This window comes from Octopus sinensis, linkage group LG1 (genome assembly GCF_006345805.1).
Source record: "Octopus sinensis linkage group LG1, ASM634580v1, whole genome shotgun sequence".
Classification (NCBI taxonomy): domain Eukaryota; kingdom Metazoa; phylum Mollusca; class Cephalopoda; order Octopoda; family Octopodidae; genus Octopus; species Octopus sinensis.
In genome coordinates this window covers 2812601-2836600 of record NC_042997.1, presented here as the reverse complement: position 1 = coordinate 2836600, position 24000 = coordinate 2812601, and the positions used below count along the sequence as shown (strand labels likewise).

The 24000-nt window shown below is 33.4% G+C and overlaps 1 protein-coding gene across 4 annotated transcripts in view; it reads left to right on the top strand.

Moving 5' to 3' along the window:
* LOC115219228 overlaps positions 1 to 24000 on the top strand; it is a 532468-nt gene that overhangs the window by 216135 nt on the left and 292333 nt on the right. For all 4 annotated transcript variants that reach the window (XM_036507825.1, XM_029789367.2, XM_036507795.1 and 1 more), the window contains one exon: positions 22701 to 22749. The gene's annotated coding sequence lies outside the window, so the exon portion shown is untranslated. The remainder of the gene's footprint in view (positions 1 to 22700; positions 22750 to 24000) is intronic.

Sequence of the window (24000 nt, the reverse complement as noted above, 5' to 3'; positions counted from 1 at the left end):
ATTTACACAAAATGTTTTTAAAATATTTTCATCGGATACATTTTTATTCGAGCATGATGTAAAGACACATTTATGAATATTATAGATTAAATTTTTTCAGGTGATTGAAAATTGTTTATGTTTATGGTTTCGTCATTCAGTGTCATGCATGAGTTGTGGTTTCCGGTGATTGCGCTCATGTAAAGATACTTGTCTATTCTCGGATAATAATTCATTAAAAACTTAATATTCATTGATTGAATTGTTTTAAAATTTCATTATGATTTGGAACATTTCGTGTCTGTTACTACTATGCATTCTTCCTCCCGATTCTTTCAACTCTTTTATTTTGCAATATACAGGAAACGAGTTCATTGACTGGTGTTTCTCACGTATGCGTACGAGAGCCATTCGGCAGCAATTTTATTTTACTGTCTACATTGCATCACTTAATCATAGAATTTTTTCACCAGGATTCATGAGTAATTGTATATTGGACTCTGCAGTTTTGACGTGTATTTTCTTCGCGCTCAAAATTAGTTGTAAAATACATTTCACTACTAAGGAGACGTTTCAACGAAGATATTAACATATAGATGCGAAGTAGTCTACTCTGTAAAGTGTATAAACCAGTTATTATACATATTAGCTTTACAACTGAACCAAATAAATTTAGCATTGTCACATATCCAACTTATCAAATTAAAAGTTGATCCGATTCATACGATAATAGAATTTCTCATATCAGCTCTCAAACTTTTTAATTCGCATTGCATAGAGATTATCAAACGTAGTTAAGAACCTGCTGAAGTGTTTTTGTGTTATTTCAAAGTGTCAAAATGGTGCATGTACGAGAGTGTTCTAGACTGTCACATAAATTTAAGGATGCAGCTTGGTCTAGCCATCATATAAGTATTCGTAACGGTGTCCAATAGTAGTTTAATCTCTATTATAAGGGCATCTGTATGTATATATATTTTAATTTTCGCTTGGGCTTACGTGTAAATGAGGACTATGAAACTTACAAATAATTTTAGTGTCTTTTGAAATCTGCTGTGTCGCAATTTCTAAAAAATAAAAAGGGTCCAGCATTCATTACATGATATTAATGAATATGTTCATTATAGTGCCATGGTAAATTCACTCGATATATGAGTTATGTATGCGTGCATCTAAATTTGTAACGGATGTTTGCATATCTGTGAGAAACTCAGTCTGTGTGCGTGTGTATGTATGTCTGTGTGTGTGCGTGTTTGTGTGTGTGTGTCTCTGTGTTGTATGTTTCGGTGTCAGAGTATTTTTGTGTGTTGTGTGTTCTTCATTGTAATTATTGATCTATTTCTTCAGTATATTTGTTACAAGCAATTCATTTGTAGAGAAATAAATTATTTTCTAAGGGTACTTCCCTTTTCTTTATTAAAATGCTCTTCCGTATAGGAAATAAAAGATAATTCATCATCCCTTCTCGCATGAGATTTGTGCATCCGTCAGCAATTTTGACATACAATCATCCCTTGGCTTACAGTCAGACTTTTTCCGACTGTTGTTGACTGACGCCATCAAGAAGCATGCAATCTAGGGTACTGACATCTCAACCAGCTAGAAATTTCCAAATGAAATATCTTATACGCTAATCCGCCGTTTGGAGAACACTGACTTTCGTACTTTTTCATAAATGCATAAACACACACATATATATATGCATATATGCATACATATGTTTATATATATATACATGTGTGTGTGTCTGTATGTGTGTGTATGTAGCCATATGTATTGCATATATATTTGTATGTCATATATGTGCATCTGTACAAAGTAACAGTCATTCTTTCAAACATGCTTCGCCTTTTTATTCAGGATTTTAATATGCTCTTAGTAGCATATATTTAGTCATAACATTAGCCTTTCCATATCTATTACTGCATTAAAATTTTAAGAATGTCTCTGTTCCATCATCTGTATTAAATATATTTTGTGTGTTGACGCGTTGTGCATTCAGTTACTCAAGAACGCACAGGCTTATTGGGGAAAACCATACGTGGTAAAGTTACACACTTTGAATAAAATATTATTCAACTTTTAACTCCTGGTATATTCCATGATGGAATGCTTCTGTTTAGTATAAGTGTGATCATTTTCAGAATACATTTTGATGCTGAAACAGTATCTATATTATATTATATCAGTATTAAACGAATTATATATTTTAAATACGTAACTGTGAGCAAAACCGGTAAAAGTTTCGAGAAATCCATTACTAATTACCTATATACATATATATATATATATATATATATATATATATATATATATATATATATATTATATATATATATATATATATATGTGTGTGTGTGTGTGTGTGCATGTTTCCCATTTCATTTACACAATTGGTATGAAGGCACGTTGCTAGGCAGGTTTTCATAATGTGCCTCTAACCAATCTTAAATCACTAAGTATATGTTTTCGTTCTATTTGAAAATCAGGACGATGGTACGTGAGAAACCACAAGAAAAATTCGAGAAGGTTGATGCAAAAAGTCATAGGTAGAAGACGAATGGTGAATAAAACCGAAAAGCAAACGAAAGAAAAGAAATGAAATTAGATATGCGTCCCCTGTTTTCAATGAAAGATGGTCTACAATATGGCCTACAATAAATCAACGGAAAAGAGTGATTATAGAGTTTGTATAAGTAGGAAACTCTCCTATATACACAAGCAATCCTAAAATGTTGAAAAACCTGATAGCTAACATCAGGGAAAGGATATGTAATATGTCCTCTTCAAAGGAAATATTTGATAAGGCGCCCCCTAATAGGAAAATACCTTATTCAACATCGGCTTCAAATATGGGATATAACTTAATGATCTTGAGACAAGAATTTCAAATTTTATACTTTAATTTAAGATGTGATTACTTGATAATATCTAGTAATTTTCATGTCGGAGTACGATAAGTTGCAAGTCAACAGATAATATCGCCCGGTGCAGAATGCATATACAGAAACTGCATTACATCTATACAATATCTGTGTATATATTTGTTGGCGATATTTTAATTGTGCATATAATTCACGAACAACCAGCTTGTAATAATAATTCGAAAAATACGACTGATTGCAAAGGTAGGATATAAGATTATTATCGCGTATTCGATAATATTCTACGAGGCATGTAGGGATTAATGATATACCTTTCTAATCCGCATCATCATCTTGAACAAACTCTTATTTCTCTGATGTTGCTTTTAGTTTATCGCTTAATATTTATTGACTTTTAAATTATATAGCAACATAGTTTCTTTTTCATCTTTATTTATTACATGTACCTCATTCATATATTTATGACGTTGATGCATTTCCTGCTTAACATGAATGAATCATGTCACTTTTTTGCGTTCATGTGGTGTATGTCTTTCTTTCTATGTCCATAATTATTACTCTCTCTCCCCCTCTCTCTGTGTATATATATGTATGTGTAGGTATTTGTGTATGTATATAATGTATATACATTGACACAGACACATATATATATATATATATATATATACATGCATACATACACACATATGTACATATATATATATGTATATATATATGTATATATATATATATATATATATATATCTATATATATATATATATACATAATATATATACATACATATATATATATATATATAATATATATATATATATATATACATACATATATATATATATATATATATATATATATATATATATATATATATATATTTATACGCATTCTTATATTTATATGTAATATGTATGAGCATGTATATATCTGTATGGATATTGCTTTTCTTTTTTACTGAAGAGGGGAAAGAGGGAGAGAAAACATGTATAATGCTTGCACATATACGTATACATCTGCACACTCACATATGTCTGTGTGTCGTGTATATTAATACTTAGAGAGGAGCGTTAAGCAAATGGTTATTTATTACAATGTTAGATCTTTTGAGGAGGCTTCAAACGTAGTGGCTTAATTACAAGGCAAATGTTTGCTTTTCAATTCACTTCTAAATCTTTACTTCGTTAACCAACAATTGCAAGACTTTCAAGTAATATGTTATCAAAGAGTAAATACGCTTAGCATAACCTTTTAATGTTATCATTTATTTCTTTCATTTTCGTCCCAACCAGGAACCAATATTCACTATAAAGTATTTAAATACAAGACTGAATGTGTTAGTAATTCGACATATGAAATTAATGTTATACATTCTTTTTGTTTTCTCTATTAATACAAGCTTTTTTTGTAAAACATGTACACACATGCGAGATTGCATTCTGAAACAGACTCGTTCATAGGAATGTTTATGCGAATAAACGATGCGTGTTTGGGCATGTTTTACCACACGTTCAATACGCAAAATGCATTAAACAGCCTGCGAAATATTCAAAGGTTGCCTTTCACATTTTCTAACCAAGAGGTGGTTACAACCCAATATTTACAGGTCGTTATTTAAGATCAATGTGCCTCTAGGTCCACTGTAACCAAAAGAGAATGATTTCACTTTCTCTCAAAAGTTTATAATTTCTTATGTCTATGTGCGTGTGTGTGTGCTTTAAATGTGCATGCATGCCTGCATCTGTATGTATGTATGTATTATTTATCTATCTATCTATATCAATCAATCAATCTATCTATCTATCTATCTATCTATCTATCTATCTATCTATCTATCTATCTATCTATCTATCTATATCTATACATATATATATATATATATATATATATATACATTCATATAAGTATGTAAAGAAAATTTTCTGTCAACCCCGTGCTGCATTCTATCATTATCGGTTGTTTAGCTTCTTGTATTGGTATCTATTTATGTCAATTTGAAATGGATGAAATGTGAAAAATATTCCGGCGGACTTGAAATCGGATGGCAGAGTGACAGAGCAACCCCTACGATGCATTCCATCTGATAGTCTAACTCTGCCACTTCAGCGCGTTGCTTTCATGCTGGAATATAAATTTCGCTCTGTAATTATCTATTTGTTATAATATGTTGTGCTTTGATTGCTAGAATCAGAATTCGTTGAGCGTTCAATTTGCTGAGATCATTATAATTGGTATTGATGATTATTATACGATATTCTAGTTTAGATTCACATAACCATAATTTGTAGTTATTTCTGTTAAAAATTGTTACGATATCTCTAGTTGGTGTAATTATATAGCTATGCCTTTTAGAGGTGCCTGAGTTGATTATGGCATCGCTTCTGTATTACTAGTTTTCGTCCCAATGCAGCTTCATAGAATCACTGTCCATATTTCTTTTTACATATTCAAACGATCTTGCGAAACCGACTTCTCCTAATATGAGATGCATTGTGTTGGTAGAGGCCAACTCAGAAGCCTATGGCCTGTGTCTTACAATATTAATTGTATTTAAGTGTGTATCTACAATTGATTTTAGATATAGATTATGAAAGCTGTCAATAAAGCGTTTTGTAAAATTCAGTAACTTGCTACAGGGAGAAAGAAATTGAGTAACTGGCTACACAGGACAGAGAAAACGTTATTGAATTTCACGTATGATATGTTTAAGATTTAGAGACTTATGGTGCCTAAGATTTCGACTTTGATCTGTTCTGTGAGACGTCAGATAACGTTTGGTTGTCTTTTTCTCATGGCTAATGATTTCTGAAAAAAGCTAACATCTTCAAGTTTGGATTTAATTTTCTGCCCGGTAATTGTTATGTAGTTTTTGCGTAGGTAATGTATAATAATGTCAGCGTTGTTGTTAAGTGCTACATTCTTAAAAGCCAGACTTAATAAGCATGTGCAAGGTCATACATATTGATATCTTAATTCATGTGAAGATGGTTTCCCATTTCAAGGATATGGTAATATTTTGAATGAGCATGCTGCTTATACAAGTGATTTTCGACTTACTACCACTTAATACCTTACAGATATTATGAAAGAAAAGGTGCTGTTGGACATCTTTGCAGTTTTACGGAATTTACGTTGAGTGATAGACATTCATGTAGATTATGCGTGTTGCATTGGATTCCAAATAATCTGGTTTATTGCAATATCATGTTCGAAGGGCCATTTAAGTATGCTGATGGTATGTCTTTTAAGTAAGATATTAATATTATTTTCCCAAGGAAAAGTGCTTAAAACGTCATTTTAACGTGATATATGTTATGATAGAATGAGCGTTTTTGTTTGGAAATCAAACTGAAAAAATGACACTGCGTGTTTCACCTGCTCCCCGACGTAACCAAGAGAGCTCAGAAGAAGGAAATATATAATTATGTTCTTATGACACTTGTGTAAAATGCAATTCAGTGAAAGGAAACAGTCAATAATGTTAATGGTAAAGCGGAATAATATTGTTTATTCTAAGATAACTCTGCGTAAAACGTTATTGGCATTTTGTTTTCTCCATTACTGGGCAAATGATTATAGGATACACGAGATTTTCTTAAACACACAAAACACACACAAACACACACATCAATATATCGGAATTTGTTCGAGTTACGTTGCAAATAACGAAGCTTGCGTGGAAGCTTTTGGGGGTGAGACACACACACAACACGCATATATTAGCAAAAATGGCCCTCATATCATAAAATATGACCATATGTACAGTGTCAATGTATCATACAAGATCAAACGCCCTTTCAAAAAGGATCAACATAGATCTTTATATTCTCCCACAAAAAATATAGAATCCTGAATTCTACATACAAAATATAAACAGCCATTCGGTTAAGTAATCAGGCAAGAAAGTGTATGAATAATTTTAATTATATTTCTATTGCCAAGCGCAAAAATATTCCTTGCTGAAAATTATATATACTACAAACATTTTCTTTTACTCGTGTTGCGTAGATATCATTATAAGTATTTATTCACTTTTCTATGTAAAATAATTTTATCCCAAGATTGTGTTGCATGGGTATCACTTTATATATTACACACGCACAAACACACGTACACACACTACACACACGCATACACTCACATACACACACAACACGTGTGTGTACGCGCGTGCGTCTGTATATTTATTTTTCTTAAAAGGAATAACATTCAGTGATTTCGGAGCTTTGGCAACCGCCTACACACAAGCATGCACACAACAACACAAACACACACACGCAAATACTCACACGTACAAACACACGCACACAAACACACACACACACAAACACACAAACACAAACACTCACACATACAAACACACACACACACAAACACACACACATAAATATATATTCCATAAGGCATAGTAGTCTTATCAGAAACAGTAACTTTTGACAAGCTGGCCTTTCAGTTTGACCCGGACATGTGCAGTTTGTAAGAAGAAAAATGTTCGCCTGCATATCTGAATGCGAGAAACGTCGACTTAGAAATTCTTGCGTCAGTCACAAGAACTAAGTCTCAAAATGCTGTAGTTTAACCCTGTCTCCACAGCGTAGCAGAGAGAGATATTGCAATAATCCTCTTTGAACAGGAGACGTACCATTGTAGGTTAAAATTTCCTTACTATTGCTGTAAATTCTTTACCTTATGGTGGACTGGAGCAACGTGAGATAAAGATTCTTTTTATTCAAGAACGCAACATATCATCCGATCATGGAATAGAAACAACAATGCCACGATCGTGAGTGCAACACACCAACCAATGGACCATGCGCCATCTAACATATGTTTTAATGTCATTGTATAATTTTTGAGTGTTTAAATTTATAGTCATTCAGTTGCTAAGATTAGTATCGGATGAATTCAAGTGCTGCTATTTCCGTACAAATACACGTATCTGTGTGTATTTGTGCAATGTGGAGACTGTTATATAGGAATAATACACTGCGTCAATCTAATTAACTAGCAGCATTTAACTTTGAGACTCTACATGTCAAGTTGCAATTTTCACACAGCGATATAACAAGATACATATGTGTAGGAAATTGTAATGTATAGTCTAAAAGCTTCCGTTTCAGATTCTTGATTCATTGTGATATCCTATTAACATGTTCCAGTCTTATTTATTACAATCTTCCCACAGAAGTTTGTAATAAATTGCTCAAGAACGCGTGACAAAGGTTTACAGCAACACAACAGCACAAATATGACAATTTACACATTTAAATATATATTACCTTTCATAAGCGTAAATGCATGCCGTGCACTTATACATAAATTCAGTCTTCAGAACTATTTTCATGTTCAGGTTAATAGAGAATATATCAGTTGCATTATAAATTTGTTTTAAAGCCGGAATATAGTTGATTATATGACGTGTTCATTTTACGTACATTTCGAATAAATTTATAGAAACCACATAAATTTACCTACTGAACGATGGCGAAATAATATTGCATAATCAGTTGCCAGTAATAATTCGTTATCACACTTTCTCTAGATTAGATGTCTTATTATTTTTATGAGGACTTAGAGAGCAGTGAGTAAATTACATGAATGTTCTTGAAACTAAAACCCGCACAAGAATATCTGTCACGTGTTACTGGCATATATACAGTATTTTACAAGAGCATAATACATTCTGCTATGTTTCCAGAAAGAAATGAGTCATATATACATAATTACATGTGTTAAAAAGGTTTATATAAATCACCCCCAAACATATATCTCGTTTCAAAAATCGATATGCTCTATTCAGCTTATATTATATTATGTTACGTTCTAAACAACATTCCTTTAGAATTTCAAAATTTGCGTGTGGTTTTTCTTACACGAAATATCACACATGAATTTAATCAGTTATATTCAAAATGCCGCTTGGGTGAATATAATAACGCTTTGTGAATTTCGGTATAGAAGTCTACTCTCTTCCTCTACATATATAATTTCATGTATGTGTGTATGTATGCATGTATATATGTATATAATATATATATATATATATATATATATAATATATATATATATATATATATATATGTGTGTGTGTGTGTGTGTGTGTGTGTGTGTGTGTATGTGTGTGTATGTATATATATATATACACACATACGCAGACACATATATACATACGGCCACAGACACACACACACATATATATATATATGTGCACATATTGTTATACATATAGATATTGCGTTTGTTCAAAATAATGACAATCCTATTCCATGTGAAATATTTACTAGGAAACAAAATTATTCAAATCACCTGAAATAATTCTCTTTTTGAAGATGTGGAAGGAAATTTTGCAGAGTCAATTTCATTCCGATATATAAAATAGTGCATTACCATTTTTCAAGTGAAATTCACATCCGTACATTTAGTTTTGATACAGAATTATACATACATGCACTAACTATATATATATATATATATGTGTGTGTGTGTGTGTGTGTGTGTGTGTGTGTGGAGGGTGTATGTATGTACATGTTTATGTATGTATATTTAGAAATACACACATCCACACACATACATGCATATATATATATACATGGAAACAGTGATGGGGAGAGAGGCAGACACAGAGATATACAGATAAAAAGACAGGCAGTCACAGAGACATATAGATAGCTAGATACTTTTGTCTCCTACATACACACACATACATTCATGCGTAAGTATGTATGAGTATGCGCACCTATCCTTAAATTGCAAGCTTAACGTAATTTTGGAAGATTTAAAAGTGTAAATTGTTATTCTATGTGACTTCTTTTTCTCCAACTTGGCATGTGATTTTAAAAAGATCTGAGATGATAAGCAGTATAAAAGAAACCATTACTCGCAGTTCAATAATGTGTGAATGCAACAGAAATTGACAGAGAAATATTTGTAATGGAGTACATTTTAGCTTTTGATTCAGTATAGGAAATCAAATGATCATCGAGTGCAGGTGCGAAGGAAAATAGAAGGAATTTTTGTCTATTACAAATATGACGGACGGAGATGAGCTTATGAGCATGAAGACAAAGCTTTATTCAGGAGAAAAAAGGGTCATATTCTGGTAGAAGGCCAGTAATTTTGAGCGTTGCAGTCACTTGTTACCAGTGCAGTACCTGTACTTTAAAGTAGGTTGAAGGAATGTACTGTTGGGAATAGCCTGCGCCAGTAGCGAAGAACAAGTAAGCTCGATCAAATTAAAACGAGAGAAAGAAAAGATTTCGGTAAAAAAAAACTGTAAGTGGCCGTCATAACAAGAAAGGAAGAAGCAAAGAAAGAAAAGGAGAAAGAGAGAAAGGAAAAAAAGTGATAACATGCGATAGCGAGCGAAACAAAGAATATAAAAGTGAGCAAAAGATATAATTGTCAAAGCGACAAAGGAAATTATCTATCGATAATCAATAATAAAATGGTTTATGCACTAGATCATCCTATACTTGCTGTCATATACGTTTCTTTGTGTGTGTGGGTGCATGTATATATATATATATATATATATATATATATATATATGTATATATATATATATATAATATATATATATATATATAATATATATATATATACATATACATATTTATATATATATATATACATATACATATTTATATATATATATATATATATATATATATATATACATACACACACATACGCACTCACTCATATATATACATATATTTATGTGTATGTATGCATGTATATACAGTGTACCCCCGCTTATTCGTGGAACTAACGATTGTTCGCGGAAACAACCACATATTGGCGGAATAGTAAATTTCGTCCACGATATTTCCTTGCTTTTTTTCGTGGCAATATATATTTTTCACACTTTTTAAGGCTAAATCATTAATAACAATATACCGTATTTGCCGGCTTACAGGACGCCCCTTCACAGTTGAAGTTCCCTCTGGTTAGAATAGCCACGCATCACGTCACTTGTTTGTTTTAAATACAAGTGCACTGTATCTTGTATCTCTTATTCTTGCTTTCAATCAAAGGTTGCTAATTAGTATAGCGATATATATCTATACTTTACACACTCTCTTTCCCCCTCTTGCTGTATTTGTCGCTCAACAACAATCCCTCATTCGAGAGAAAGTATATATACATATATGTATGTATGTATGTATGTATGTATGTATGTATGTGTGTATAGTTGAAATGAATTCCGTTCAGAACGAATTAGAGCACAAAAATAGAGCTTGTTCGCCCTTTGAATTACCAGATAGCCGGCAATATTATGGTATGCTGCCATTTCTAGTCTTAGGCAATCCTCAGGTGTTAAAAAATAAAAGACGAAACAGGTGTATAAATACCAAGAATGTGTATTAGTTTGACGCTCGGGAAGGTGAGAAATATTTTTACATTTACAAACGAAGGTGCGCATGCGTGTGTGTATGTGAGAGTGAGTAAATGTGAGTGTGTGAATAGGGAATTTACGTGTATAAGTGAGAGCGTCTGTAAAGTGTGGGTAGAAGATACAGAAGGTACCGAATAACCGTAACCAAGACTATTGACAGGACCGGAGCCCGAAGATTTTCAAACAAGCAAATGAGGCTTTGATCGTTTTCAGAAACGGTTTAAAATAAAGTGTGTGTTCCCTGCATGGGGTGACGGCATCAGCTGACAAACAAAACCGCCGAGAATTACCTCGAGACGTTTAGGCAGATCATATAGGACGAGGGATACAAGCTGCAAAAGGTTGTCAATATGGACGAAACTGGCTTGTTCTGGAAGAAGATACGTTCCAGAACGTATATCATGAAGGACGAATCCATACCCCAGTATTTAAGGCACAGAAGGACAGAGTGGTGCTAATTATATGTGGCAATGCTGCTGGCATAATGATGAAACCAGGATATCTCTACAAGTCCGCGAACCAAGTACCATAAAAAATAAGAATAAAAATTTGCCACCTGTGCACTAATAAATAGCTGCTGGCCCTTGAATCCCTATCTCTTTCATCATTTGGCTACTAATTTGGATGGTATGACTGCGACCTTTGGTAGGGTGCAGTGACTTCAAGTTCGGGAGCTCCTATAGTTCTAAATATTAAAGCTTTGTGCCAGGATCTTCCCTACATGTATCACAACATACCTCTCCCATCTTCACACCAGGGAGTAGAGTCGAAACTCGGTTTCTTCCAGTAGCTCAGGTGTTTCACTGACCTGCCTAAAATTCCGCTAAGTTGACATTTCGAGTGACCACAGCTGAGAGGCATTTTTCAGATATCTGATAAATAATGACATTCATAAAACCAGCACAGTTTTTGGTCCCTTCTTCTGAAAACTCTCTGAACCAATCAGCCATTTGTGTGTACATTGCCACCATCCTCGTGATATTCACCTTAAACAAGGCGTTGTTTCCCATACCAATCCCTAGATCACTCATGGTAATTGACACTGTGGTTGGCGCAAACTTTGGTCCAAAGTATCTTTCTTGCAGCATATTGGCACAATATGCCCGATAGGCAGAGTGTTAGGAATCTTCCTGATTGTTTGCAGTATTATATATACATAATGAGTAATAGATTACTTAGAACCGTATGTTGCTAAATTTTTTTTGTGGACATGAGTCATCTGATCAGAACTGCCTCAGAGAATCACTGCACATACTCAAAAAACCAGCAGTATCCATTCACTGAGACAAATATTATATATTGCTATTATTTACGATATCCATTTTTCATGTATCATAAGATTTTGATCACAGATAACCCCAACATGCTACCGTAGACCGAATTATACAATGCATGTTACTCAAAAAGTTTTTGCCAGTCTCTAACTTCAAGTATTCCATGATTCAACAGATACACCCGGTCAGTGTGTCCAAACTATCACATACCAAGAATTAAAGGACATTAATATTCCGCCCGATTTAACATATCGAGAACGTTAGTCCTCTATAAGCTGACATTGTTGCTTATACTGTCGATGTCGCTGTTGTGTTACTATGTCTACGCTCTAAATGAATCACTCTTAGTAATTATCTCTTTAATAAAGATTATATTTTACATTATCCCCTTTTATATACTAATTTACCTGGGGCACAAAATATCACATAACGATGGTTAAATGATATTATTATACTGCTTAGATTAATATTTGTATCAATGAATTTAAAATTTTATCACTATAACAGTATCCAATAGCATGTTTCAAGGATGATCCATTCCGGTTAAGTATCCATATACATTACAAACATTTAGTATAGTTCTTCAGAACACACATGATTTCCGCATAACTGCAATTGTGAAACGTACGTAGGATATATTAACACATATTTGTGTTTTTATTATTTCCCACATATGTAAGCTTGTTACCGTGTGTATGAGCGCATTTCTGTTTTTGTTTATCCTCCTAAACTTTTGACAAACGGTGTCGATTTGTATACGTCCCCGTAAATTGGCATTTCACAAACAGATTCTATAGAACGACTACTAAATCTTTAAAAAAATAGTGCAACAGGTTTTCGGATCGATATTTACGAATAAACCTTTAAATCCAGTGACTGAAGCAATTACAAAATAAAAGAATACATACATATATTATATATATATATATATATATAATATATATATATATATATATATATATATATATATAAGTGTGTGGGGGTGTGGGGTGGGATATGTGGGGGTGGGGTGGTAGGTGTGTGGGTGAGTGCGTGTTACTGTGCGTGTGTGTGTGTATATATATATGTATATATACACATCACATAAAATAAGATATTACAACAATATATTTTTATATTAAAATATATCAAATGCATTATTATATAGGTGGCTATAGCAACTAAAATCGAAAAGGTAAAATAAGTAAACGAGGGTGCAAAGTAGCCCCTACAATTGCGAGCAATGAGAACCAAAATTTAATTCGAACAGCCACACGAAAGCCCTAACCTCATGAAATATTTGGGATAACGACCAGCAAGCTACAACATTTATCATTGGCGAGATACCCTCATACAATGAAATAATTCAAGAAAAATATTTTCAAGTGATTTCGAAATTTGAACTCCATGATCTTGTTTCTCGTCAGAGGTTTCTAGAATTGCTCCAGGTTAAATGAGATAGCCTGCCTCGTTCATGAGGAAAAGCAAAGATTGAATAGAGAGCGCTAAAATTCAAGACGATTAATGTAAATAGTAAGATACTTTCTATATAGCATTTATCTGTTTATCATTTGCTGCTACGTGCTTTGTTTGAAAAAATTTGCCAATCACACGAATAAATTAACGTCTTTCTCATACGATGCATTGAGGGCTGAGTTATAAGTGTGTGTATGTGAGATAGAAAGAGAGAGGGAGAGAGAGAAAGAGAGAGGGAGAGAGAGAAAGAGAGATAGAGATAGAGAGAGATCGCGCACGTGTGTGTGTGTGTGAGCGTGTTGAGATATGATTTTCAATGTGTGCATGGAAAATTCATGTAAGTATAGACTGAAATTATTCATTTAATGCAATCGTAAGTAGCCTATTCAGAACCACTCCGAGAGGAAATAAAGTTTGACGAATAATTACATTCAATACCTAAATAAAGCTAACATACACATTTCGTATTATTATTGTATATACCTTATCAATATGCAAACTTGTCAGCCATGTAGTTTATCTCGCCGTGACACGCATTTGATCACTGTATGTAATGTTTCTACGTCAATAGACGGATTTATCTAACAGCTTTATATTTAAGGTAATGTTTTATTAGAAATCTTATTAGAAATATTTTTTAAGTAACACTGTACATTAGCTTACAAATATACTATACACGTTGGAAATTAAAGCTACATGAAGACCTAAAAGAAACATTTAGTATTTCTATAAATGGAGATATATTGGCTCATACAAATTTATTCACATGACATGAACGTCATATTATTTGTTTATAGATATGTTTATCCAGTCATCTATTTATAAATGCTACAGATACCAAAAATCCATATACTTAGACACATGTTCATGCGCACAACCAAAACCTAAATAGCCAAATACGAAAAAAAAGAGATGCTTAAAAACAAGTTCAAAGCCGTATGTATATATCATATATATGTGTGTGTGTGTGTGTGTGCGTTTGTATATATGTATGTATTTATATATATATATATATATATATCTTATACACACTTTTTATATAGGCACATGTGTACTTATACGTCATTTCTAGGTACGTGCGTATATATATAATCCATATACGTGTGCGTGTATATATATATATATATATATATATATATATATATATATATATGTACATGCAAACACATACAAAAACACATAGAGAGACACACATGCACACGTGTAAGTATATATATACATATATATATATATATATATATATATATATATATTCACACATCGAAATTTCATTTGGTATATATATTTACTAAGATAGTCATTTTACGTAATTTAGATATGGTTTAGCCATCTAGGGGATACGTTTCCCTATAACATAAAAGTACAGCACACATTAACTTCAAACACCAAATCGCTTCTAGCAGCAGACCAAAGTTGGCATACAGTTATATATTAAAATATTACTTTATTCATCTTATAAACGTATTAAAATGGTTTGAGCACTGCTGCTTCTGTCTGTTGATTCAACCAACATTTGAACCAATCACAAAAATTCAGTGTATATGGATAAAAGAATCCCTAATATTTGTTTGTTAATTAGTGCTATTCACTGAAGACTGTTAGCATTAAGATAATACACAAAGGCTAGCGTGCTGTTAGTTCAATTTCTAATCAGCCGTAATAGGACTGCAAATGTAGTTACGATGCTTTCAGCATTTCCAAGTCTTTCAGGCGCATAAAATAAATTCATGCACTGTATTCCAAAGTCATGCGCAGTAATGTTATTATACTTGGCAATCAATACTTCCTTCATTCATTTTTAATTTGGCTTCTCACTTTGTACTCAACTCTCCTGCTTCTATATAAACTCATCTCTTTATCGTTATAATTCCTCACCTCTTGCGCTCATACATTTTCAAATTTGCACTATTTCTATGTAATAATTTCCACAACACACAGACACGCGCGCGAACAAAAACTTACGAAAACATGTATGTATATATATATAAAAACATATATATATATGTGTGTGTGTGTGTGTGTGTGCGTGTGTGTATATATGTATGTATGTACGTATATATTACTATGTAGGTGTATTTGAATACATTTCACACATATTCTAATAATATGGAATTCTAGCTAATTTTTAGACATTAAACAAATTTTTCAGATATCGCTTATCATTTTATTAATGTGTCCACAATAGAACATTTAAGGATCTTCTCCATTAATCTGTCTAACTGCAATTAATTATTTACTGCTGAGAATCTAAGTGGATACATTGTAAAGGTAGGTAATGCTCTTGCCTCGTTAGATACATGCATACACATAAATGCATATATACATTTACATAGGGCCACTCTATGTATATATGTGTGCATTTATTTGTTTATTTAGGTTATAATTCTAAAGCAATTTTCAAAATAACAACTAAATATTTATGATACCGAGAATCAATATTAAGAGCAGTGTTAAAATCATTTTTGACTAATTTAATCACTGGCTCATACACTCACACGCACCCACACACACACGCACTCAATCTGCCTCACATGTATATATCTGTATATGTGTGTGTGTGTGTGTGTGTTTGTGTGTGTGTCTGTGTATGAATGTGTGTGTATGTGTATGCGTGTGTGTGTATGTGTATGCGTGTGTTTGTCGGTGTGTGTAGTTAGTTATAATATTTTGCCATTACTCTTAGTATTGATTCTTTGATAAATATTTAACTTTATTTTTCAAATTGCTTTATAATAACGTGAATCGCTGAGTCAGCGCCTAGACCGTCTAAATTTATTGGGCAGACAAAATCAATAATTTTGTTAGTCACTTCGGAAAAGAAAAACACTATCTCTACATAATATTAACCATTACTATTCCGTTCTCTTTTTGCTCTTTGTTGCATTTGAGTTGAGAATACATCGGACTAGAATATGCATTATAGCTGCAGCAAAATGAACCGTTCATGTATATTTTTAATATTTTACGGAACTATGGTGGGGATATTGTAGGATCGTTAGCACGTGGTTGATTTTGCATTTCACTTTTCCGGTGTCGATAAAATATGTATCAGAGAAGCACTGGAGTCAATGCAATCCACTTTACCTAACCCAAATTTGCTGGGCTTGTGCGAAAATCTGTGACTATTATTTTCTGTGGAAAAAGCTCGTAGAATCGTTACGACACCAGGTAAAATGTTTGTTGGCATTTCTTATCTCTTTACAATGTCAGGTCAAATTCTACTTTGTCCGAATTGGATTCAGCTTCTCAGTATCGATAAAATAAGTATGACATGAGCACCGGGGTTTATGTAATCGACGTATCCCTCCCCGAATCTGCTGGCCTGATGTCAAATGTGAAACCAGTGTTTATGCAACTCAAATCCATGCTTTAAATTAGTTATCAGCACGTCAGGAACCTGCAACTGGATATTATGACTACGACTCTTTTGCAGCTACCATCATATTTCTCTGTAGCTAAATAGTGAGAACGAGTGTGAATATGCACGAATGAAGCAAATACATTTTCTTGTTATCTAATTGATTCTAGTGTGTAAATGATACCCTTCAGGCACGTATAAAACTATGGATTTATATACATTTATATACGCTTCATCCTTCACATTATCACAGACACAAGAAACATGATACGACAATGGAATAATATATAATCACAAATAGATATATATAAGAATTTTACGCCTTCGAGACATCTGTCACATGCGAGTAAATATAGCATGATGACAATTAAATTTTTTCAGTAATTGCATTTGTTGCGTATCTAGTCACGAGTAGATATAGCTGTTGTTACGGAACTCTAACCTTTTAACCAATGGAACATCTATGATATAATAGAAGGAAGAACAAGGAGGTTGTCCTAACATCGAACCAATATGCCTTAGAGCCTTGTAAACTTAGCAAACAGAAATGAAATGATTACCCTAATGAAATATAATGCGCCTACTGTTCCAAGAACATAACTTATATTTCAATCATAGTTAAGCTCTATAGCCCATTTCATCATTGTTATTTTATTTATGATTTAGCCACTTAAGCATATTATTCCGACCTGCTTTTTTATGAAAATATCAGTATGAGCTGTACGATATTACCGCTGAATTTATTAGCTGAATGATTATATATATTTATTTATTTATGATAATCACAGGAAGCTTGAAACAGGGATTTTGTAATCCAAATTATATGGATCATTAAAACGTATTCAGTTGATAGGATTAGTTGAATTATATATCATCTATATTTCATTGTTCAAATCAGGTTGTTAAATGTGTCACCTTGTTTTCGAAACCCCCATGTTGTGGGGATAGCATATTTATTTTTAAGATATCCAATAGTCTATAAGTTGGTAGATGCAATAAGTAAAGTTGTCACATGGAACACCCCCTTTGATGTAGAGATTGACATTACTTGTTAGTATAGTTACTATTCTGATCTCTTCTTGAGATTTTACAACTAGCTAGTTTGCTTGTTGCAAATCAATGACCGATGGACGCTTTGTTTACAATATATTGCTGGCAGAAGCAGAACCTGGTTATCGCTCTGGTTTCCAGCTACGTGCGGTTGAGGATCAACGAACCAGCTCGAAACTGAGTCAGCCTCCCGATCTTATTGTCTGCTAGAGGATGGTATGTATTCGTGCCCCCTGCTAGCAATATATATATTATATATAGTATGCAGCGTCACACCGATAACCATCTGGCGGAACATCTGCTTATGGTTAAACTAGTAAACGCATGGAGCCGCCACTTTGATATGGCAATTGACTTTACTTGTAAGCATAAAACAGATTTTCAATAAAAGAAAGCGAGACAAATATATAGAGTGAATGTAAACTGAGTGTGACGTACTGCAGCCTAATGTATGTTACTTACCTATGTGTTAATATACCTACCTAAAATTTAAAATAAACTGGGTGACGTTCTCATTTACTAAAAGACTTCATGAGTTCAAGTCTGCTCGCATTTTTTAGAACATAGACTTTATATGGCAGTTATGCAATTAATGGAAACAAATTGAAAGTCTTTACCCTAACTAAAGGTGTATCCTGAAAATGAACTCAATTATCAAGAGAACAGTGAAGCATATAACAACAGATGAGTGTAATGCATGTCTATTTATAACCTGTGACACTAGCAAGATTGTATTGATAGATACATAGAATTACACAGGGTATGGAAGATTACTGAATGTATTGGCCAAGAATATATTTGGATACATTATTTGCTTAGTAAAACCAGTCCGTTGACAATATAGAAACGAACATTCACTATGGAAACATGTATTCTTATATTGTTTAGCTTGCCGACTCAACTATCGGTGACTGTCATGAAACATCAACACATATGAAATAATATGTCCTATTTCGATCGAATAATGGTTCGTTTTCAACATCACAAGGCATCTGTTGACGTTGATTGAAAAATCTGCCGTTTCCGATTAAATTAATCTTCATGATCGATATAATCGATTTCCGATTATCTCCTGTAGTCTCCGATATATTTATTTAGCCGTGTATGAATACATTGAAGATAGAAAATCTGTTGAGACAATATAGTAACAATTTCGATTAGTTTAACTGAGATATGGTGTTGTTGTGGAAGAGATTTAGAAGAATTTATCATGAACTTATCATAATATTTACATCATATTTAAACAAAGAACAAATATAATCGCCTAGATTTTACTGCATATTCACAGAGAGATGATGCGAAAAATAAGAAGTAAGACCAGCCGCATTGAAATATGTTGAAAGGTCACGACACTGAGAATTACGTACTTAGATCTACTAATTTCGTAAGCATACATACAAAGGGCCGTGTATGAGTGCGTGTTTGTGCGCGTACACGTTCGTGCGTGCGTACTTGTGAGTCTGATGCTTGCTTATTTTTGTGAATGGGTCTATGGGAGTAACTGTGTATTTGTGAGAGAGCGTTTATGTTTCTGTGCTATTTTCCGCTACAGATTATATCTATACTATATTTAATAGACTATAGTAAACATGTGCTTCTAATTAGAGCGACGAAGTGTGAGGGAACAGAATTGTATTCTAGACAAATCTCAAAGTTGTACTGGTATTTTATCAACCGCCAAGAAATTTTAATGATTAGAGAAAGACAATTATTATAAACCCAATTATATTCCATTGCTTTCTTACATGCTAACTCGATAAATAAGTATCTGCTAAGGTGTCACATGTTAACCTTTATTATTATTCGCTACTGTTATCAGTAAATCCGAATGAAGTTCATTTGAGTATGAAGAAAGGGAAGAAGAAAACCTTTTTAAATCAGAAACGAAAAGGAATGGACTTCATGAAAATCAACCATGCAACACGTAGAGATGTTAAATTCTTCTAACCTTGTAGGTCACAATGGGATATAAAATCGTTATGCAAAGAGCCGGAAAAACTTTGAAAAGCATCGTAACTAACATTGTAACTACAATGTCCTTTGATTGAAATATAGTGAATGTTCTATATTTTCTTTGAGGTCCATTTTTTTCGTTTGTATTCTTTGCACGGATATTAAAATCATAGAATTCATTTGTCTGCTAGTAGGCTGTACAATTCTAGGAAATAATTTTACTGCTGTCTTCAGGCGAAGAAGTATAAGGTTAATGTTCACATGCGTGTTTCCATAGCCGATTGTACATAAGACATATCTCGGAGCATTATCACGCATCATCAGTAACGTTCCTAATACATTAAACGTTCCTCCTTTCATTCAGATGAACCTGCAGGTCTGAACATATACTGACTAGACTCTCCTCTGTAACATAAAAGAGGCAAAATATTGTTTCCTCTTTCTCTAAGGAATTTTGTGGCTTTCCATTTTATAGGTATGTAAATGTGCGTAAGTGTATGGATGCGTATATATATATATATATATGTGTGTGTGTGTGTGTGTGTGTGTGTGTGTGTGTGTGTGTGTGTGTTTGTGTATGTGTGTGTATGTATATAGGGGCACTCTGTCGGTTACGAAGATGAGGGTCGCATCTGATACGATCAGCGGAACAACTTGCTAGTGAAATTAAGGTGCAAGTGGCTGAGTATTCCACAGACACATGTATCCTTAACGTAGTTCTCAGGGAGTTTCAGCGTGACACAAAGTGTCATAAGGCTGGCAATTTGAAATACGGGTACTACACATTTTTGCCAGGTGAGTGGATTGGAGCAATGTGAAATAAAGTGCCTTGCTCAAGGACAACGCCTCGTCGAGAATTCATATCACGAAGGCAACAGATCCAAATCAATCACTGGAACTGTAAAAATCTGTGAAACTTTCCAGAAGTTTATTATCAAAATATATTTGAGCATGTTTAGATATGCAATTATATGCATGAGAATGTATACATAAAGCAAAACATAAAGCAAAACAAACAAACGTAACCTGTTGTTGATGTTGAAATTCCACTGAAGAATCTTTTAATCTTGGTTAGAAAACCTATTGGCAAGAAATATTGAAATGAGACTAAACAATGACATACGTACATATATACTAACATACATACATACAAATATACATACATACATACGTACATACATACGTACATACATATATATGAATGTGTGTTTGTGTGACTGGTCTTTATTTCACAACATCATAGTGGTTTATGTTGTAATTCCATACCAAGTAGATGAAGTTAAAATAATCGCACTCATAAATCCGTCGTGTCTTCCGTGTTCCGATTAGTAAGTACTTGATGCTCCTAATATCTGCTTCCAACTACTTAAGTAAGTAAAACTATTTGTGAAATCTTTGTACGTGTTAATAAAGCATACTCACTCACGAGTGATAGCTGGTTGTACTCAATTGGACTGTAGGCCTGAGTGCGTATGCGTATAGTGCTCTATAGTGCTTTTCACATACATACACAGTAACAGATACACACATAAAATACGAGTGCGTGCACACAGACATACACACTCAATTAAATACAGACATGCATCGACTGGTTTTTCGAGGTAAACTTAAAGGTGTGCATCACAGGTAAAAATAATACATTATTCCACCCCAAAGGTAAAGTACATAAAAGAATGAAAAATATATCAAGTAAATTCTATCTAGGAGATTAGAATTTACTCCAATTAGTAGACATAAGTTCTCAACTCTGATGCACGAGTTTCTTACTTTCTACCAGGAAAGATCTTCGAGCACCTTCTTGATTTTGGTTCCTATCCAGCCTTGGACTTAAAAGCTAAGCTGTTGCTGTTTTTTCAACAACACGCAACACATAGTAAGTATAAGGATTATAATCGTAGGAATAAGGTCAGAAATAGAGAGGGTGAAGTCGTAGAAATTCTCCGACAGCAATTTCGAACTTTTTGTAGAAGTATGGCAAGAAACCAAGTCCTATTACCATACTGTGCAGTTCTTGGATAGTCCGATTAGTTTGAAAGCGAACACGTGATTTTTTACTGATTTTTCCACGGTCAGATATTTGCGATTGGTTGTTTTTCATAGAACATTTACAAAGACAATTTCACTGGTTTGAGGCTGGAGGATTGCACTTAGTTTAATGAAAGTATATATTGATAAGTCACCTACCTGATCTAACTTTGCTTTACTGCATGTTATGAATATACATATTTACATTTATACTTGCGTGTATTACTATATATAATGTATAGGAAAATGTATCAATTTGCTTTGAAAATGCCCAACACATATTTTTGTAAAACATCTGTTTAACATTTCACATTTCATTCTGTCTCAGGAGTACCACTGATAACTGAAATCATACAAGCGTTTAACAGTAGTTTCATGTAAGTTAAATTTTAAAATACAATTATTATAAAATAGAAATATTTTTAAAGCAGCTAAAGAAAAAAAAACAATGAAAAGTTTTATATTGTTTAAATTCCTATTGTTTAAGTAATGTTTATACTTATGAATACACAAATGCGCACACAAAAAGAAAAACATTTCTTGTACTTCTGATTTTATTATTTTTTTTCGGTTACTGTGAAATTCTCTAAAACCCCGCTCGTTCTCTTGTATCATTTCTTTCCTTTCTAATTCCGCCGAGGTCGACTAGGCCTTTCATCCTTTCGGGATCGATAAATTAAGTACCAGTTACGCATTGGGGTCGATGTAATCGACTTAATCCGTTTGTCTGTCCTTTTTTGTCCCCTCTGTGTTTGTCCCCTCTGTGTTTATCCCCTTGTGTTTATCCCCTTGTGGGTAGTAAAGAAATAGGTATTTCGCCTGTCGCGAATTCCGCCGAGGTCAACTTTGCCTTTCATCCATTCGGGGTCGATTAAATAAGTACCAGGTACGCACTGGGGTCGATATAATCGACTTTATCCGTTTGTCTGTCCTTGTTTGTCTCCTCTGTGTTTAGTCCCTTATGGGTAATAAAGAAATAGGCATTTCGTCTGCCGCTACGTTCTGAGTTCAAATTCCACCGAGGTCGACATTGCCTTTCATTCTTTCTGGGTCGATTAAACAAGTGCCAGTTACGCACTGGGGGTTGATCTAATCCAGTAGTCCCCACCCCACAAATTTGAGACCTTGTGCCTCTGGAAGAAAGGATTTTTTTCTTTTTGTTTGAGCTGAAATTCTTCTGGGGGTAAACTTTGCTTTTCATAATTTCGGAGGCGATAAAATAAGTAACAGTATAGCACTGGGGTCAATGTAATCGACTTAGCACCATCCAATAAATTGCTGGCCTTGTTCCAAAACTTGAAACCCATATATTTTCGCTTTTTAAAGCCATCATCAACGGTTATGTATCGTCATACTCATATCTGGTGAAAAAACGTGTGTTCGTACATGTTGCTGTATCTTTACAGGTGGTTCAGTAAACGCGATATGTGCAGACATTCGCAACGGAATTACCATATTAGACTCATTTGTGTGCTGCTTCCTGTTTGTTCAACTTTATTTAAGACGAACGTACTCTATATTTTTCAGTCTTTATCAGTAATTTGTTTCTAATTATGGACAGTATAATTCAAATGTATGTTTTACAAACAATTCGCTTACGTGTTTCCAGGTGTACTTTGATGCTGTCA